Source organism: Myotis nattereri, assembly GCF_964212035.1.
Source record: "Myotis nattereri genome assembly, chromosome: 13".
NCBI lineage: Eukaryota > Metazoa > Chordata > Mammalia > Chiroptera > Vespertilionidae > Myotis > Myotis nattereri.
The window spans coordinates 1,873,562-1,891,960 of record NC_138088.1 but is presented as its reverse complement, the minus strand read 5'-3'; the positions used below and the strand labels follow the sequence as shown (position 1 = coordinate 1,891,960).

The 18,399-nt window shown below is 45.8% G+C and overlaps 1 pseudogene across 1 annotated transcript; it reads right to left on the bottom strand.

The window, feature by feature from the left end:
• Positions 1 to 17,008: 17,008 nt before the first annotated feature.
• On the bottom strand, positions 17,009 to 17,635 carry LOC308529344 (glycolipid transfer protein-like; annotated as a pseudogene). Its single transcript has one exon. The product of its transcript is annotated as a glycolipid transfer protein-like (transcript).
• Positions 17,636 to 18,399: the final 764 nt, after the last annotated feature.

Here is an 18,399-nt window from a genome sequence, read left to right as displayed (position 1 = left end):
TTTTTTTACAGAGAGGAAGAGAGAGAGATAGAGAGTTAGAAACATCGATGAGAGAGAAACATCGATCAGCTGCCTCCTGCACATCTCCTACTGGGGATGTGCCCGCAACCCAGGCACATGCCCTTGACCGGAATCTAACCTAGGACCTTTCAGTCCGCAGGCCGATGCTCTATCCACTGAGCCAAACCGGTTTTGGCAAGGCTTTTATTATATAAGATATGTGGGTGTCCTCTATTGGGTACATCTGCGTTTGCCAGGGTTCTATCCTCTTGTTGGGTTGATCCCTTTAGTGTTTAGGAGTGGCCTTCTGTGTCTCCTGTTAAGGCCTTTGCTTTGAGTCTGTTTTGTCAGAGATAAGCATTGCTACCCCGGCTTTGTTTTGTTTCCATTTGCATGGAGATTTTTTTCTTCATTTCCCTTCACTCTCAGTCTGTATGAACCTTTTGTTCTGAGGTATGTCTCTTGTAGACAGCATAGGGTGTGTCGTGTTTTCTTATCCATTCAGCTACCCTATGTTTTTCAATCGGAGCATTTACTCCGTTTACATTTAAGGTGGTTATTTAAGCATTGCTGCAAGAAGGAATGATGAAGACCTGTGACTACACTCAACAAGGGCTCTGAAGATGGCGCTGCAAGTCCACCGTTCAGTATCTCCCACACAGACAGTGAGGTGATTACTACGTTCCTCTTGGGAACTGGGCGTCGGGATCTTAGAAATGAATAGTCAGCTCATCAGCAGTAAATATCTAATACTCACAAGTCACTATTTCTGGGTCCTCCATCCTCAAACCCTCAGCAATCTTGACCTTGAGTCCTGATTTAAATTGTTCTTCATCCTGGGATTTATTTCCTTACAGAACATCAATTTTATTTTACATTTTTTGACATCAAATCCTTATGCTTTGTGGCATTAAATAAAAAATCTGTTGCCTAACAGACATTTATATTGTTATCCCCTTGCAACTGCAGCAGATGAAATTACTTTCCACCAAACTTCTGTGTTCATTTCAACCCTTCAAATAATTTAACATGAAGCACTTGGAACTAGACTCTGCTTTATGTTGGAAACCAAAAACATGCCTGCATAGATTAAGGAAGTTATTGAAGAAAATCAATAAACCTGGTGATTGTTTCATTATTAAGGTTCCATTTAAAGTTCCAGGTTCACTGAGGGGATGAGGGAGAGCAAAGAGCTTTCCGTGTTCTGATTCACAGCCAAGGACCATCTCCGCTGTGCTCTGCTGTGCTTCCTTCTCTGTGCTACAGCTAGTTTTAAAGGGTTACGCACAATTTGGGGAAGAATGAGTGATATCTGTCATTTTGAGACAGTTTCAGCCAGCTCATCCTTTCTTATATTAGTTTCTTAAACAGCCTTGGCAACTCATATACTCTAGAAATCAGCCACCTCTCCCAATATGTCCCATGACTAATGGGTTATGCCTGATGCATGTAGAAGATGGTTAAACAGAAGCTTCTAAAGTGCATCTTCTGACGGGCAGCCCAGGTTTCTAGTAATAATGCCCTGAACATAAGAAAACAGGGGTCTCGTGCATGCATGGCCAGTGAAGACATAATCTAACTAACATCAGCTTTGAAAAACAGTCCAAGTAAAAGGTAAGACCTGTGACTCTCTGGGTTTGACACTCATAGAAGGGGCAGAACTGGTATCAGATTTGGCGTCTCCGCTTTAGAGGAAACAGTGTGATTCTACAGCAGCCTCAAGTTGTCAGTGCAGGAAGGTAAAGTGGAAAGCTAAGATGGCCAAAAGAATCTGAAAACGAAAAGAAAAATGTCTAAAATATCAGCCATGAACAATTGGAAAGGCATGCCATAATCTTAGGCAGAAGCAGTCAATGTCACAGAGCTGTTCCTTAAGTTAATATAGAAATTCAGTGCATTAGCAATAATATATCATCAGATTGTATTCTGGAGCTATGCAAGTTAAATACACCATATATTTGAAAAAACAAGCAAGAATAGCCAGAAAAATCCTGAAAAAGAAGAGTGCGGGCTGGTGGAGATTGTTGTACCTAGCCCTTTTGGTTATTTTTCTTTTTTAATTAAATCTTTATTGTTCAGATTATTACAGTTGTTCCTCTTTTTTCCCCCCATAGCTCCCCTCCACCCAGTTCACACCCCACCCTCCGCCCTCACCACCCCCCACACACACACTGTCCTCATCCATAGGTGCACGATTTTTGTTCAGTCTCTTCCCGCACCTCCCACACCCCTTTCCCTCCCAAGAATAGTCAGTCCACTCCCTTTCTATGCCCCTGATTCTATTATAATCACCAGTTCATTCTGTTCATCAGATTATTTATTCACTTGACTTTTAGATTCACTTGTTGATAGATGCATATTTGTTGTTCATAATTTGTATCTTTACCTTTTTCTTCTTCTTCCTCTTCTTAAAGGATACCTTTCAGCATTTCATATAATACTGGTTTGGTGGTGATGAACTCCTTCAGCTTTTCCTTATCTGTGAAGCTCTTTATCTGACCTTCAATTCTGAATGATAGCTTTGCTGGATAAAGTAATCTTGGTTGTAGGTTCTTGGCATTAGGCACTTTGAATATTTCTTGCCCCTCCCTTCTGGCCTGCAAAGTTTCTGTTGAGAAATCAGCTGACAGTCGTATGGGTATTCCCTTGTAGGTAACTGAGTTTCTTTCTCTTGCTGCTTTTAAGATTCTCTCTTTGTCTTTTGCTCTTGGCATTTTAATTATGATGTGTCTTGGTGTGGGTCTCTTTGGGTTTCTCTTGTTTGGGGTTCTCTGCGCTTCCTGGACTTGTATGTCCATTTCTTTCACCAGGTGGGGGAAGTTATCTGTCATTATTTCTTCAAATAGGTTTTCAGTATCTTGCTCTCTCTCATCTTCTGGCACCCCTATAATTCGGATGTTGGTACGCTTGAAGCTGTCCCAGAGGCTCCTTATACTATCTTCTTATTTTTGGATTCTTTTTTCATTTTGCTTTTCCTGTTGGGTGTTTTTTGCTTCTTCGTATTTCGAATCTTTGACTTGATTCTTGCGATCCTCTAGTCTGCTGTTGGGAGTCTGCATAATATCCTTTATTTCAGTCAGTGTACGCTTAATTTCTAGTTGGTCCTTTTTCATAACCTCGAGGGTCTCACTAGATTTCTTGAGGGTCTCACTACATTTACCGGCGGTCTCACCAGACTTTTTGAGGGTCTTACTAAATTTATCAGCAGTTTCTAGAAAGTTCTTGAAAAACCTTAAAAGTGTGGTTTTGAACTCTATATCCAGTCGTTTGCTTCCCTCCATTTCTGTCATTTGTGACCTGTTTCTTTGTCTCCGTATTTTTTATGCTTCCCTGTGTTGGTAGAGTGGGCAAGGTCCTGAATAGCTATCACACTCAGAAAGAGAATCAGCTTTACATGATGGGCTAGTTGACAGTTATGCACATTATCACCTTTGAATTAGTCTTGTCAAAACAATAAAGACTGAGTCTGACCAAGCTTCTAATCTAACTACACATTTACAGGAAATGCAGGAGACACAGGAACATGTAATCAGCACAATCCAGACTTTTTATAGGACAAATGCTATCATTTCTTCAACAAATAAACTGAATGGAAGAAAAGAAGCAAGTGAGCACCTGCAGGCATCCTCAAACTATGGCCCGCGGGCCACATGCAAATACAAATATTGTATTTGTTCCCGTTTTGTTTTGTTTTTTACTTCAAAATAAGATATGTGCAGTGTGCATAGGAATTTGTTCATAGGTGTTTTTTAAACTATAGTCCAGCCCTCCAACGGTCTGAGGGACAGTGAACTGGCCCCCTGTTTAAAAAGTTTGAGGACCCTTGATAGAGCATAAAACAAGCTATGGGCTGCAGGCCAGATCTGGCCACCACACTGTTTTTGGAACACAGCCCCTTCCATTACTTATGAATTGAGTGTGGTTGATTCTGTGCTGCGATGCCAGAGTTGCGTAGTTGTGTCAGAGATTATATGCCCCGAAACACTAAAGTATTTACTATCCAATCTTTAATAGAAATAGCTTTGCCAATACCTGGATTTAAAAATGTTTTAAAGACATGAAAAAATGATTATGCTATGTGAACCTCATTTTGATTATGATTCAAACAACAGTTTAAAAAATAAAAATAAAAGCAGTCAAATAAAAAGGAAGCAGAAAATATAGTGAAAGCATGTTTGAGAGGGTGTGTAACAGAAAGCGTAAAGGGTGCAGGGTAAGAGCATGGAGTTGAGAGGTCAGGGAGCGTGTGGCAGAGCAGGACTGCGCTGAGAACAGGTGAGACAGACCCAAGGAGAAGCTCATTAGGTTTGGGGAGCAGACACATGAGTCACCTCAATGGGAACAGTGTCAGAAAAGCCATAGAGGTAAACCCATTAGACACCCCAGGGAAATAGAATCACTATGTCAAAGCAATACTGCACCTGCATGTTTATTTCAGGATTATGTACAATAGCCAAGATATGGAGCAACCTAAGTGTGCATTGATGAGAAGAGAGATATATATTGTATTTGCGACAGCATGGAGGAATCTTAAGGGCATTAGGGCATTATGCTAAGTGAAATAAATCAGACCAAAACAAAGACAAATACAATGTGATCGCACTTATATATAGAATCTACAAAATTTGAACTCATAGATTCAGAAACAGACTGGTGGGGCCAGAGGCCTGAGGGACATGCCTGAAGGTGGTCAGAATGCCCAGTTATAAAGGAATAGATTCTGGGGAGGGGGGCACAGCATGGGGACTAGAGTTAGCAAGGCTGTGATGTATATTTGAAAGTTGCTAAGAGAGTGGGTCTTAAAAGTTCTTATCACAGGAAAAAATGTATGTGAGGTGATAGGTGTTAACTGAACATAATTGTGGTAATCATTGAAGCTAATACAATGTTGTTTGTCAATTATGTCTCAGTAAACCTGAGGAGGAAAAGTATGACCCCAACCTGCACAAGTACTGCCCTGGGAGAGAAGATATCAGACAACTGCTCAGCTCCAGCAGACAAAGGAGGGGGCATCTGGCAGTTGGGAAAGAAGCGTCGAGGTTGCCCAAGGATGCCCATGTATGCCTAAGATGTTCAGGGATACCCAGGGATGCCCAAGATGCCCAAGGATGCCCGGGGATGCCCACAGATGCCCAAGGATGCCCGGGGATGCCCAGGGATGCCCAAGGATACCCAAGGATGCCCGGGGATGCCCAAGGATGCCCGGGGATGCCCAGGGATGCCCAAGGATGCCTGGGGATGCCCAGGGATGCCCAAGGATGCCCGGGGATGCCCAAGGATACCCGGGGATACCCAAGGATGCCCAGGGATGCCCAAGGATGCCCAGGGATGCCAGGGGATGCCCAAGGATGCCCAGGGATGCCCAAGGATGCCCAAGGATGCCCAGGGATGCCCGGGGATGCCCAAGGATTCCCGGGGATGCCCGGGATGCCCAGGGATGCCCAAGGATGCTCAGGGATGCCCAAGGATGCCAGGGGATGCCCAAGGATGCCCAAGGATGCCCGGGGATGCCCGGGGATGCCCAAGGATGCTCGGGGATGTCCAAGGATGCCCGGGGATGCCCGGGGATGCCCAGGGATGCCCAAGGATGCCCGAGGATTCCCAAGGATGCCCAAGAATGCCCAGGGATGCCCAAGGATGCCCGGGGATGCCCAAGGATGCCTAAGGATGCCCAAGGATGCCCAGGGATGCCCTGGGATGCCCAGAGATGCCCAAGGATGCCTAGGGATGCCCAGGGATGCCCAAGGATGCCCAAGGATGCCTGGGGATGCCCAAGGATGCCCGGGGATGCCCAAGGATGCCCTTGGATGCCCACGGATGCCCGGGGATGACCAAGGATGCCCACAGATGCCCGGGGATGACCAAGGATGCCCAGGGATGCCAAGGATGCCCAAGGATGCCCGGGGATGCCCAGGGATTCCCAGGGATGCCCAAGGATGCCCAGGGTTGCCCAGGGATGCCCAAGGATGCCCAGGGATGCCCAAGGATGTCCAGGGATGCCCAAGGATCCCCAAGGATGCCCTGGGATGCCCAAGGATGCCTAAGGATGCTCGGGGATGCCCAAGGATGCCCGGGGATGCCCAGGGATGCCCAAGGATGCCCAAGGATGCCCAAGGATGCCCCGGGATGCCCAAGGATGCCCAAGGATTCCCGGGGATGCCCAGGGATGCCCAAGGATGCCCAAGAATGCCCAAGGATGCCCGCGGATACCCAAGGATGCTCGGGGATGCCCAAGGATGCCCAGGGATGCTCAGGGATGCCCAGGGATATCCGGGGATGCCCAGGGATGCCCAAGGATGCCCAAGGATGCCTGGCGTTGCCAGGTGATGCCCAAGGATGCCCAGGGATGCCCAAGGATGCCCAAGGATGCCCGGGGATGCCCAAGGATGCTCGGGGATGCCCAAGGATGCCCAGGGATCCCAGGGGATGCCCAAGGATGCCTGAGGTTGCCTGAGGATGCTAGAGAGGTGCGTCGCAGACTGACAGTGAATGTTACAGGCCCTGAAGCAGAAGTGGAATGTCTCTGCCAATAAAATTAATTTTTAGAAAACTTTAGATGCCCTGGCATGTTTGGCTCAGTGGATAGAGCATGGGGCTGAGGACTGAAGGGTCCTGGGTTTGATTCTGGCCAAGGTCACATGCCTGGGTTGTGGGCCCGATCCCCAGTGGGAAGCATGCAGGAGTCAGCCGATCAATGATTCTCTCTCATCATTGATGTTTCTCTCTCTCTCTCCCTCTCCCTTCCTCTCTGAAATCAATAAAAATATATTTCAAAAAAACTTTAGAGTTTCAATCTTTTTTAAAAATATATTTTATATATTTATTTTTAGAGAGAAAGAACGGAAAGGAGAAGGAAGGAGAGATAAAAACATCAACAATGAGAGAGAACTATCATCAATCAGCTGCTTCCTGCATGCCTCCTCCCCCCCGCCCCGCCCTCACTGGGGATTGAACCCACAACCTGGGCATGTGCCTTGACTAGGAATCGAACCAGTGGCCTCTTCGTTCCTGGCTCAATGCTCAACCGCTAAGCTACACCAGCTGGGCTGAATTTCAATCTTTTTTGATCACTTTGGGTATCAAAAACAGGCAAAAGTATCTTTGGTGGACAAAGGCAGCTAGTACTTAGCACAGAAGTTGTGCACAGCGTGTTGGTGAATTTGAATTGAAAACTTAGAAACTGCTTATGTCTGCCCACCTCAGAAAATAAACATTATGTTCATCACCACTTGGACAAAGGCCTGGCACCATGAGAGAAGCCTCAGTTAAACCTTAGGACTCCAGAGTCCAGGAAGGCCATGCTAATGGCCAGCTCCTCTTCCCTGGGGCATCTGGTCTTCTCCCCAGACACCAGAGAGCCAGGGTGTTTGCAGACCATCTAGAGCCAGGACCCCTGGCCACAGAGCTGCATAGAAAGCGTTTGCACCTGAAGGCTCTGCTTGCTGACTGCGCCCCCCCCCCCCCAGAAGCCTTTGATGGGCTTCTTTCTGTCAGCAGCACAAGATCACTTTCTCTCATTAACTCTGCTGGGTCCTTTGAGCTTTTTTTCCTAAGAAGGAAAATCATGTTTAATTCAGAAGGGCTATCATTCCCTTGATGAGTGGAAAACAGCTCTAAGCTGCAGGCCTGAGGAGCAGGAATAAAATCAGCATGATTGCACCCTCCTGGCAAAGCCCAGTTCACCTCCTTCCTACAGAGAGTCCCCTCGGGGGTAGAGGGATTGGGGTAGAAGCATGAGGTAGGAAAGCTTAATGGCAATAAAGCTTAATGACAACAAAGGCAGCAGCTTCCAGACAAAGGTTTGGCCTGAGCTATAGGGCAGAGCTAACAAAACAATTGGTTTTCCTCTGTAGTAGATATACTGCCTGTGGAGCAAAGTGGTGTCGCAGAACTGGGTTCAAGTTCAGACTATAGCCACATACCTGCAAACAAGGTTTTAACTTCATTGATTCCCACAACAATTAATTGTTTTAAGAATATATTTTTCTTTACCTTTATCACTGATACTATTATAGATGTCCCCATTCTCTATCTCTTTGCCTCTCTCAACCCAGCCCTGCCCCCCTCTGGCCATCACCACACTGTTGTCTGTGTTCATGGGTTACACCAGGGGTGGGCAAACTTTTTGACTCGAGGGCCACAATGGGTTCTTAAACTGCACCAGAGGGCCGGAACAAAAGCATGGATGGAGTGTTTGTGTGAACTAATATAAATTCAAAGTATACATCATTACATAAAAGGGTACGGTCTTTTTTTCAATAGTTTTATTCATTTCAAACGGGCCAGATCCGGCCCGTGGGACTTAGTTTGCCCACGGCTGGGTTACACATATATGTTTTAAGAATATATTGATAATACAAGAGCCCCGGTGCACGAAGTTTGTGCACAGTGTGTGTGTGTGGGGGGGGGGGGGAGGCGGGGGGATGGTCCCTCAGCCCATCCTGCTCCCTCTCACTGTCTGGGAACCCCCAGGGGATGTTCTATTGATGGCTTAGGCTCGCTCCCCACAGGCCTAAGCCGAAGTCTGGCCTCCCTCTGCAGGAGGCAACCTGGCTAATCAGGGGAAGGTGCCACCCCCATCACCCCACTGCTGCTGCCACTGCCAGCTGCCGCAGCCTCCAAAGTGTTTTTATCAACACAGACTCCAGTCCCTTCACCATGAAAAAATGACAACTTTCTTTAAGCATTTTCAAGATGTCTCTTTCATAAGATATGACATTTCTTTTTTCTTTCTTTTATCCTCACCTGAGGATATTTTTCCATTGATTTTTAGAGAGCATGGAAGAGAGAGGGAAAGACAGAGAGAAACATCAATGTGAGAGGGACACTGTGATTGGCTGCCTCCTGCATGAACCCTGACCTGGGTCCCAGCCATGGAGGAGCCTGCAACCTAGGTACATGCCCTTGATCAGAATTGAACCCAGACCCTGCAGTCTGCAGGCTGTGGCTCTATCCACTGAGCCAAACCTGCTAGGGCAGGATATGACATTTCTTAGCCCCTCCAGCAGCGGACCTTCGTTTTTTCCTCCAGGAGTGAGGTGGAAAAACCCTAGATCACCTTCTTGGATTCTTTTTCTTTTTTTTTCTTTTAAATATATTATATTGATTTTTTACAGAGAGGAAGGGAGAGAGATAGAGAGTTAGAAACATCGATGAGAGAGAAACATCGATCAGCTGCCTCCTGCACATCTCCTACTGGGGATGTGCCCGCAACCCAGGTACATGCCCTTGACCGGAATCGAGCCTGGGACCTTTCAGTCCGCAGGCCGACGCTCTATCCACTGAGCCAAACCGGTTTCGGCTTGGATTCTTATTAAGCAAGTTACCAAGAACACTGTGATGTGGTGTACTAGGAGCTTAGCCAATGAGTGGTCAGAAAAGGTGTTTCCTCTGCAGCTCACGTGCAGAGGTGGGACTGCCCTTGGCCGTCAGTGGGCCCTCCCTCTCTCCCTCTCCCTCTCCCTCGGGTCCACTGTCTCTAAAAAGCAGTGAAAAAATATCCTCTGGTGAATATTAAAAAACAAAACTAAACACAGAATAACAGGCCTCCTCTTGGAGATGCTGAATATGTAGGCCCAAAAGAGAGAATTCTTGGCTCTGTGGAGATCCCTACATGAATTTTATTAACACTATTTGGAAAATTCGCCTAAGCTTCACCAATGATTCAAGTTTGTGCTTTTCTGTGTTCCAGGGAAGAATCAAATGATCTTTTGTTTTATTGTGTCAAAACAAAATTTTGCATGTTTTAAATACCTAATTCTTATTTAAATACATAATAGCAGATGCAAAAGTTCTGTTTAACTCGGTGAAGGGACTGTCAGGATGATATGCTGTTCAAAGGAGATTGCCAAAGAGGAAAGCCTGAAGAAAACTGCTAAATTAGATACAATCTGGCTAATGTCCTAAGGGACAATAAAACCATCACTTGTTGACTTGGTTTGTCTTCTAGACAGAAGTTAGTTACATCTTTAAAAGTCTAAAAATTCTTTTCATCTTCTCACTTTGCTGATCATTATATGTAACTTTCCAGGCTGTGAAATGTCACAATATATGGAACTTACTTAATGGTAAGTAGTGTGTCAGAGTCACATGTTTCACAGAAAAGGAACTGATCCTTCTGTGGGCCTCTGACACCCCAATGACACTGAAAGGACTTGCTGTCAACCTCTTACTCTGGCCTGTGACTGGCCTTGGAGGCTGCAGGCAGGCCCGCCCTTTTCTCTCCCAGCCTGCGCTCGGCCACAGAAGCTGCGGGCAGGCCCTGTGTTCCTGCCCTCTCCGTTCCGGCTTCGGGGGGGCCGGCCTCCCTGTCCCTGTCTGTTTCCGCTCCTGCTCCAGGGGGCCAGCCCAAGGCGCCGTGCAGCAGCTAGGCCGGCCCCCGCCTCTGTGTCCATCTCCACTCAAGGCCTCACCGAGTGCACAACCTCCTCCTGTCCGGTCGCGACCCATTACAGCATCCCAGCCTAATTTGCATATTATCTCTTTATATATATATATATAGAGAGAGAGAGATGTGTCCCTATGTTCATAGCAGTGCAATTCACAATAGCTAAGATCTGGAAACAGCCCAAGTGCCCATCAGTAGATGAGTGAATAAAAAAGCTGTGGTACATCTACACCATGAAGTACCATGCAGCTATAAAAAAGAAAGAACTCTTACCATTTGCAACAGCATGGAGGTACCTGGACAGTTTTACGCTGAGTGAAATAAGCCAGAGAAAGATAAATATCACATGATCTCACTCATATGTAGAATCTAATGAGCCAAATAAACTGATGAACAAAATAGGACCAGAGACAGAAGCATGAACAGACTGTTGAACCTCAGAGGGAAGGCAGGGGAGGGTGGGTGGGAAGAGATCAACCAATGAACTTGTATGCATATATGCATAACCCATGGACACAAACAATGTGGAATCTAATGATCAAAACAAAGTAACGAAGTGGAGACAGTCTCATGGAGACGGAGAACAGACTGACAGCTGTCAGAGCGGAGGGGTGGGGCTGGGGGAGAAGGTGAAAGTGTTACGCAAAGAAAAGCAAAGTCTCGAGGACACGGACAACAGTGTGGTGATTGCCAGAGAGAAGGGGGCGGGGAATGTGGAAGAGGGTTACGGGGGACAAATGATGATGGAAGGAGACTTGACTGGTGGTGGTAAGCACACAATACAATATACAGATGACGTGTTGTAGGGATGTCGCTGCGTCCTGCAGGCCTGTTTCTGGTCCCTTCGAGCGTTCTCAGCACTCCAACACCTGTGTGACCAGATCTCTGTTAAATCCTCTCGGCTAAAATGCCTGCAGTGGTTTCTGTTTTTCATGACTGGTAAAGGGAGCCAAAAACATGCCCTGAAATAGTAAGGAAACAGTAGAAACAAGTGAAGTCAAAATAAGAAAATGGCTCAGGAAAATAATTAGGAAGGAGAAATGTGGCTAAGAGGTCAGATAAGATGAAAAGGATGACACCCTTGTGGGCCTGGCTGCATGTGGGCTGCTGCAGGCCTTGAGTGCAGGTGAGCAGGCAGGTCCGGCAGACCGTCCCACTGCCCAGGTTAGAGCTGGGGTAACAGTTTGCCTCAGCTTTGCAGATGCTGTTTTTAGGTTTGTTTTTAAATCATTGTCAATTAGAAATTGTTTAATGAAGTTAAGCAATTCTTAACTTCAACAACCAGGAAGATAGCAATCTATATAAATAAAATCCTGATATGCAAATAGACCAAACGGTGGAACAACCGAACAACCAAACAACCAGTCACTATGATGTGCACTGACCACCAGAGGGCGCACACAGAGCATGGCGGGCGTTGGCAGCAGGCAGCAGAGCGCAGAACATGGCGGGTGTCGGCCATGGCCGGATGGTGGAGCAGGTGAGTGAGGGCGCCAGACCAAGGCGGTCGCTGTCATTGGGCTGAGCCTCTGGTGGTTACTGAAAATTCTTTGCTCCCTCGTACCACAGTCCCGCCAGGTGTTTGCACCCGCTGCCAGCGCCAGCGCCGGCCCCACTCACAACTACTGCCAGAGCCTGGCATCGATCCCAATCGCTCAGCGCCATCAGCGGGTGTGAGTGGTGCTGCTGGCCCCCCTCACCCCTCAAGGCTTCTCCACCTCCCCCTGCTCCTGAGGGGTGATTGGGGCAGCAGCTGCTGTCAGACAGGGGACCAGAGACCGTGGCGAGAGGGGCTGGCAGAGACCTGCCCCTGTGCCCACCACAGCCTCGTGGCCCACAGTTCCTTTCAAGGTGCACAAATTCATGCACTGGGCCCTCGTGGTTACATACCAACATCTCCAGGACCCATTAATGCATCTGATGTTAGAACAATCTTCAGTCATACAGTAAAGTTCTCACTGTTACTTAGAATGGCCAGTCATTTTTGTTTGTTTGCCTGCTGTTTTGTTTGACTTTCTTAGGAGTTTTTAATATCTAAGAATAGACTGATTCATTCATTTCAAATATTTTATTATCACACATTTAATATAGTTAAGTAATGTGTTATTTGTAAGATATAAAATATAACGCTGAAACACCTATGAACTCACCACCTGATTTAAGATATAAACTATTTCAATGTTCTACGTGAAAATCTGAAATTATGTCCTTTCTCCCACCTAAAGGTAACCACATTCCTGAACTTTTTATTTATCACTCCTCCACTTTCCTATACAGCTTTAACACATATGCATTTATCCTAATATTCCCTTTGCTCTTATTCACTGTGTGTTTTTAATTTATAAAAGTTGTATTCTTCAAAATGAGTTCTTCCGAATCTCTTTTTTTTTTTTTTTTTTTTTTTTGTAGAGGAGATTCATCTCTGTGATAATGTATTTCTCCCTCGTACAATTACAGAATCGTAGTCTTTCTTCATATGAACTAGTTCTCCACTGTGTGCAGTTTAGGGGTACCCCAAACAGTCCAGCCACACAGCACCCCTACTCAGGCTCCCCCACCCAAGCACAAGAGCCTGCCTGCACTGGGGGGGAGGGGGAGGGGGGCGGACAGCGACATGGGAAGGCCCGCCCAGCCCACTGGTGAATGCCAAGCTGTTTCCAAAGTGCTTTTACCACATCAGCCTCCCTCCGACATTTTGTAAGAATTGGCATTGCTCCACATTCTTACCAACTCTGCGTTATATGACAGTCAGTTTTGCCGTTCTGGGAGAGACACATTATCTTCCATTAATATGTCACCTTGACATTAATGAGTCTGGGTGTCTTCTCATATGCTGATTGCTGTTTGCGTGTCTTCTTCTGTACTATGTGTCCCTTGTTCATTGTTTCACTCTGTGTACTGCTCTGTCTGATTCTGATTGAGTTTGAGGAGTTCTTTGTCCAGCTTGGATACCAGTAGCTTGTTACTTATATCAATGGAAAATCCCTTCTCCCAGCTTATAACTAGTATTTCCGCCTTCTCTCGGGTCTGAGAGGGAGGTCTCATAATTTTATTGTAGTCAAGTCAATCAAGTTTACAGTTTGTGCTTTTTGTATCTTGATTAAGATAACCTTTTCTACCTTAAAGTCATAGAAACATTTTGTTACATTTTTCACTCGAAATTTTTAAAGTATTATCTGATTACAGTATTTAATGCACCTAGAATTTATTTTTGTGAACTATATAAGATGTTAATCTAATTTCATTTTTTTTGTATGTAATTGCCTATGCCAACACAATTGTCTAGTTTTCTTCTATAAAAGTCTGCAGTGCTGGCTCCATCCTAGTTCAAGTGTTTCTGTTTCTGGCCGCAGTTGTCTACTGTTGTAATTGTCTGTCCCTTGACTGATGATCCTCACGGCTTGATAACAAGTCATGAAACCCATGAGGGCATGCGTTGTTGTTTTCTCACGAGGGCGTTTTTCATCAACTCCTTTTCTCCTTGAATTGTGTTTTGTTCTACTTGACATTGTTCCCTTAATAAATTCTATAATCAGCTGGTTAGGTTCCAAGAAAAACTCTGTTGAGATTATTATTCAAATTAAAAAAGATCTATAGATTTTTGTGGGTTTTTTTTTTGGGGGGGGGGGGGGTTACTGACATTTTAAAATGATTGAATCTCCTGAACAAAGACTTTTTCTAAAAAGACATGCAAATGGCCAGCAGATATTTAAAGATGCTCAACTTCACAAGCTATGAGAAAAACTCAAACCAAAATGAGACCCCACCCCACACCTGTTAGAATGCCTGTTATCAACAAGACAAGTAACAGCAAGTGTTGGAGAGGTTGTGGAGAAAAGAGAAGCCTTATTCACTGCTGGTGGGAATGTAAACTGGTATAGCCAATAAAAAAAAATAATAAAATAATAATGAAAAAAAAAAACAGTACAGAGTTTCCTCCAAAAATTAAGACTAGAGTTACCATCTGACCTAGCAAACACTCTTCTGGATACTTACCCAAAAAATTTATAAACATTTATTTATAAAGATATATGCACCCCTATGTTCATTGTGGCGTTATTCACAGTGGCCAAAACATGAAAACAGCTCAAATGTCCTGTGATAGAGAACCGGATAAAGAAGATGTGGTGCATATATACAATGGAATACTACTCAGCCATAAGAAAAAATGAAATACTGCCATTTGTGACAACATGGGTGGATCTTGAGAATATCATAGTAAGAGAAATAAATCAGTCAAAAATGTCAAGAGCCATATGATTTCACTCACATGTGGGATGTAAAACTGAAAGCAGCAAGTGAGCAAACAAAAACTCCCGGACAGAGACAGCGGCATAGTGGTTACCACGAGAGGAGGTGAGGAGAGGGAGTAAAGGGCATCAAATCTGTGGAGATGGAAGATTTGGCTTGGGTGGTGAGTATACAGTGCAATACACGACGCTATATTATAGAATTATATACTTGAAACCAATATAATTTATTAAGAAGAATCACCCCAATACATTTAACAAAAATTTTAAAAAAATAATAAAAAATTGAGTCTCCCTTTCAATGAACTCAGTGTATTTCTCCATCAATATAAAAATTATTTAAAATAATAAAATTTTATAATTTTTTAATAGAATTCTTGTGTATTTTTTATTAAATATATTCTTTGGTCCATTAAATTTTTTTGTAGTTCTTCCTGAATTTATCTTTTAAAATAATAAAATTTTCTCTTCATTGTTTCTGGCACATAAAAATACAATTAATTTTTGAACATAGAATTTATGTGTTATAAAATTTCAAATCACTGTTATCCTATATAATAAAAGGCTAATATGCAAATCAACTGAACAGTGGAACAACCGGTCACTATGATGTGCACTGACCACCAGGGAGCAGATGCTCAATGCAGGAGCTGTCCCCTGGTGGTCAGTGCACCAAAAGCCAGGTTCAGCAGCAGCACTAAGGATGTCAGACTGACGGCGCCCAAGGGCTCCCAGACTGTGAGAGAGTGCAGGCCAGGCTGAAGGACAAACTGCCCCCCGCCCCCCGAGTGCACAAAGTTCGTGCACCAGGCCTCTAGTTATTTATAAATACTTGCCTGTGCAATGTTCAAGGCTAGCCATATTTATATTCATACTAGAGGCCCGGTGCATGAAATTTGTGCACGGGAGGGGGGGTGGGTCCCTCAGCCCAGCCTGCACCCTCTTTCAATCTGGGACCTTTCAGGGGATGTCTGACTGCTTGTTTAGGCCCAATCCCACAGACATCCCTCTCGCAATCTGGGACTGCTGCTTCCTAACTGCTTGCCTGCCTGCCTGATTTCACCCCTAAAACTCAAGCTTCTTCTTTTTTTATTTTTAATATTTATAATTCTTCTTTATTTTTTATTTTAAAATTCAAGCTTCTTGAGAACATGAGGCGTTTAACATTATTCCATATTCCTCACAGAGAGCTAAGCGTGGTAAACACAGCAAACACTTAATACTTATGGGCTTCTACACAAACACTTCCAACCAGGGGTGTTTTAATAGGCCATCTCCAAAAACTTGAACTGGGAAACCTAAAAGTAGAGTGCTCAGATTTCAGGTATCAGGTGTATTAGCAGGATTTCTAAGCCAATTAAACTCTAATTCTCAGCTCTCAACAGTCTGGACAAACTGCCCTTCACTATCCCCAAAGTTTTTTGTTTGTTTTGTTTTTTTTGTGTGATTCCAAAATAGAGATTTATTTACTAAGAATTATTTAGTGTTTGCATAAAAATCACCAATTATTCTTCATTGGGTTTTTAACACATGAATTCTTTGAGGGTCCCCCTATCACCCCAACACTTTCAAAATACAGCTCTTGTTAGTGCCAGGAGGGAACAGTTATGGCAGCGAGGTGTTTCCCTGGGTCTCGGCATCGGGAGGGTCGCGGCCTCCCCTCTGGGAGAACACACATGATGGGTAGTTTCTCAGGTGGGGTGGGCTGTCCCTGAAGGAAACTCTTATGCAGAAGAAGCCAGCTCAGTCGTCTGGGTCCGTTCCTCATACCTGACAGCTTCAAAATACAGTCCCCGTGGTCAAGGTCACCAAAGGCTTGCTGGTTGTTTTCAACTATAAAAAACTGTCTGGAAAAAGACAGTAGGAAAGAGCAGGGTCTATACTGACAGCAGTGTGACATTGGGCTGTGCAACCACAGGAGCACACAGCAGTCTGCTTTTAAAAAAATCCTGTATAATTTCAAATCAGACTCCTCGTGGTCCTTACATGGCGCGAAACATCACTGCACCAGATCCTCATTTTTAAAATGAGGTGTATGACAGTGCTTCCCAGGGCCACGCATCACGTGGGGACGGGGACAGAAAACCCTAGGACTTGACTTATTAGCAACATTAACTGATTTTTATCGCACTGAAATGAAGGCAGTCAGTCTGTGCTGCCATGAAATTCAAAGGTGATGCAGAAGTAGGGTGGTTATTTATTGCTCTGTTAGGATATACCCCAAAAATGACTTTTCAAAAACCAGGGCTGTCCCCTGCAACCCCAGCCAGACTCAGGGCCGCTCTGGGGGACGCAGGCCAAGGCGGCCTGCCAGCTTGCTTCACAGTGATTCTGGCTGGTCTGTTTCTGAGGGTGCCGGCCGGGGGCACGCCTACACCTTGTAGTTGAGCTCAGCACTCATCTTGGTGTACATCTCGTAGATGACGTCAATGGTGGCCGTGTAGTTGACCAGGAACAGGCGGACCTTCTCCAGGCACTCCTCCTCCGTCACGTTCTGGCCCTTGGAGAGCGCTTTCAGGAAGTCAGACTTGTAGGGCACGGCACACAGCGCTGCCTGGAAGATCTTCTGCACGATCCAGCCGTGGTGCTTCTTGAGCGCCATCTCCTAGGCCTTGGTGGCGTTGATGCAGATGAGATTGGGGTGGCTCTCATCCTGACCCGGTCGCAGATGCTCTGCAGGAGGATCTAGGTGAAGCGGAGGCCCCTTTTCAGCCACAACAGTGCCAGCGTGGCCCCCACTTTGGGCCACTCTGCCCCATACATTTCCTTCTTTGCCTCCAGGTTGTTCTGCAGGGCCCGGAACTTGGCCAGGTTGGTGTTGCACACAGCTTTGATTTTCGTGATGTTACCAGTTATGTCTGCCTTGATAGGCATAACACTGGGGACCCAAGGCAATCGAAGAAGGGTGGCAGGTGGGACACCGCCTCCAGGAAGGGCCCCATTCGATCTGCTTGTCTGCGGGCAGCGGCTTCAGCAGGTGCTTGGCCAGCAGCTCCATTTTAGGGTCGAGGCCGGCGGTGATGCCGTTTTCTAATCAAATCTTCCTCTTTCTCCCCCAGCACACTCTAAACCTACTCTGGATGGACCACCTAGCCTACCATCAGGACCATGTTCTGCCCGTTCGCCAGTCCCCAGTTCTGCCCCACCGCTGCCACTGATCAATTGGAGCCTGAGGGCTGGGAGGAGGGACCAAGACATTTGCCTTCCACCTGCTCACCAGTCCCCGCCATGCCACTCACCCCAGTTCCCCTGTTAGCCATCCCCTGGTCAATCGGAGCCTGTGGGCCCAGGGGGATGGACTGAGAGGTCTGTCTTCCACTCACCAGTTGCCACTGCCACCAATTGATCAGAGTCTGAGGACCAGGAGGAGGGACCAAGAGGTCAGTCTTCCACCCATTAGCCAGTCCCCATGGTGCCACTCACCCCTGTTCCCCTGTTAGCCATCCCCTGATCAATTGCAGCCTGAGGACCGGGGTGATTGGACCAAGAAGTGCTCAATGCACCTCTTGGTGACCGGTCATTTGGTAGTCATAGTTGTCACAGACACTGACTTTTTATATATAGTTTTATATATAAATCATCCTATATAATAAAAGGCTAATATGCAAATTGCCCCCTTGGGAGTTTGACTGACCAGGAGTTTGACTGCTCACTATGATGTTTGCTGACCACCAGGGGGTGGCGTGCAACAAAGGAAGACCCCGGCCAGCAGCCGGCAGCCAGGGAAGGAATGCCCCTGCTGGCTGCCAGCAGCTAGGGGAA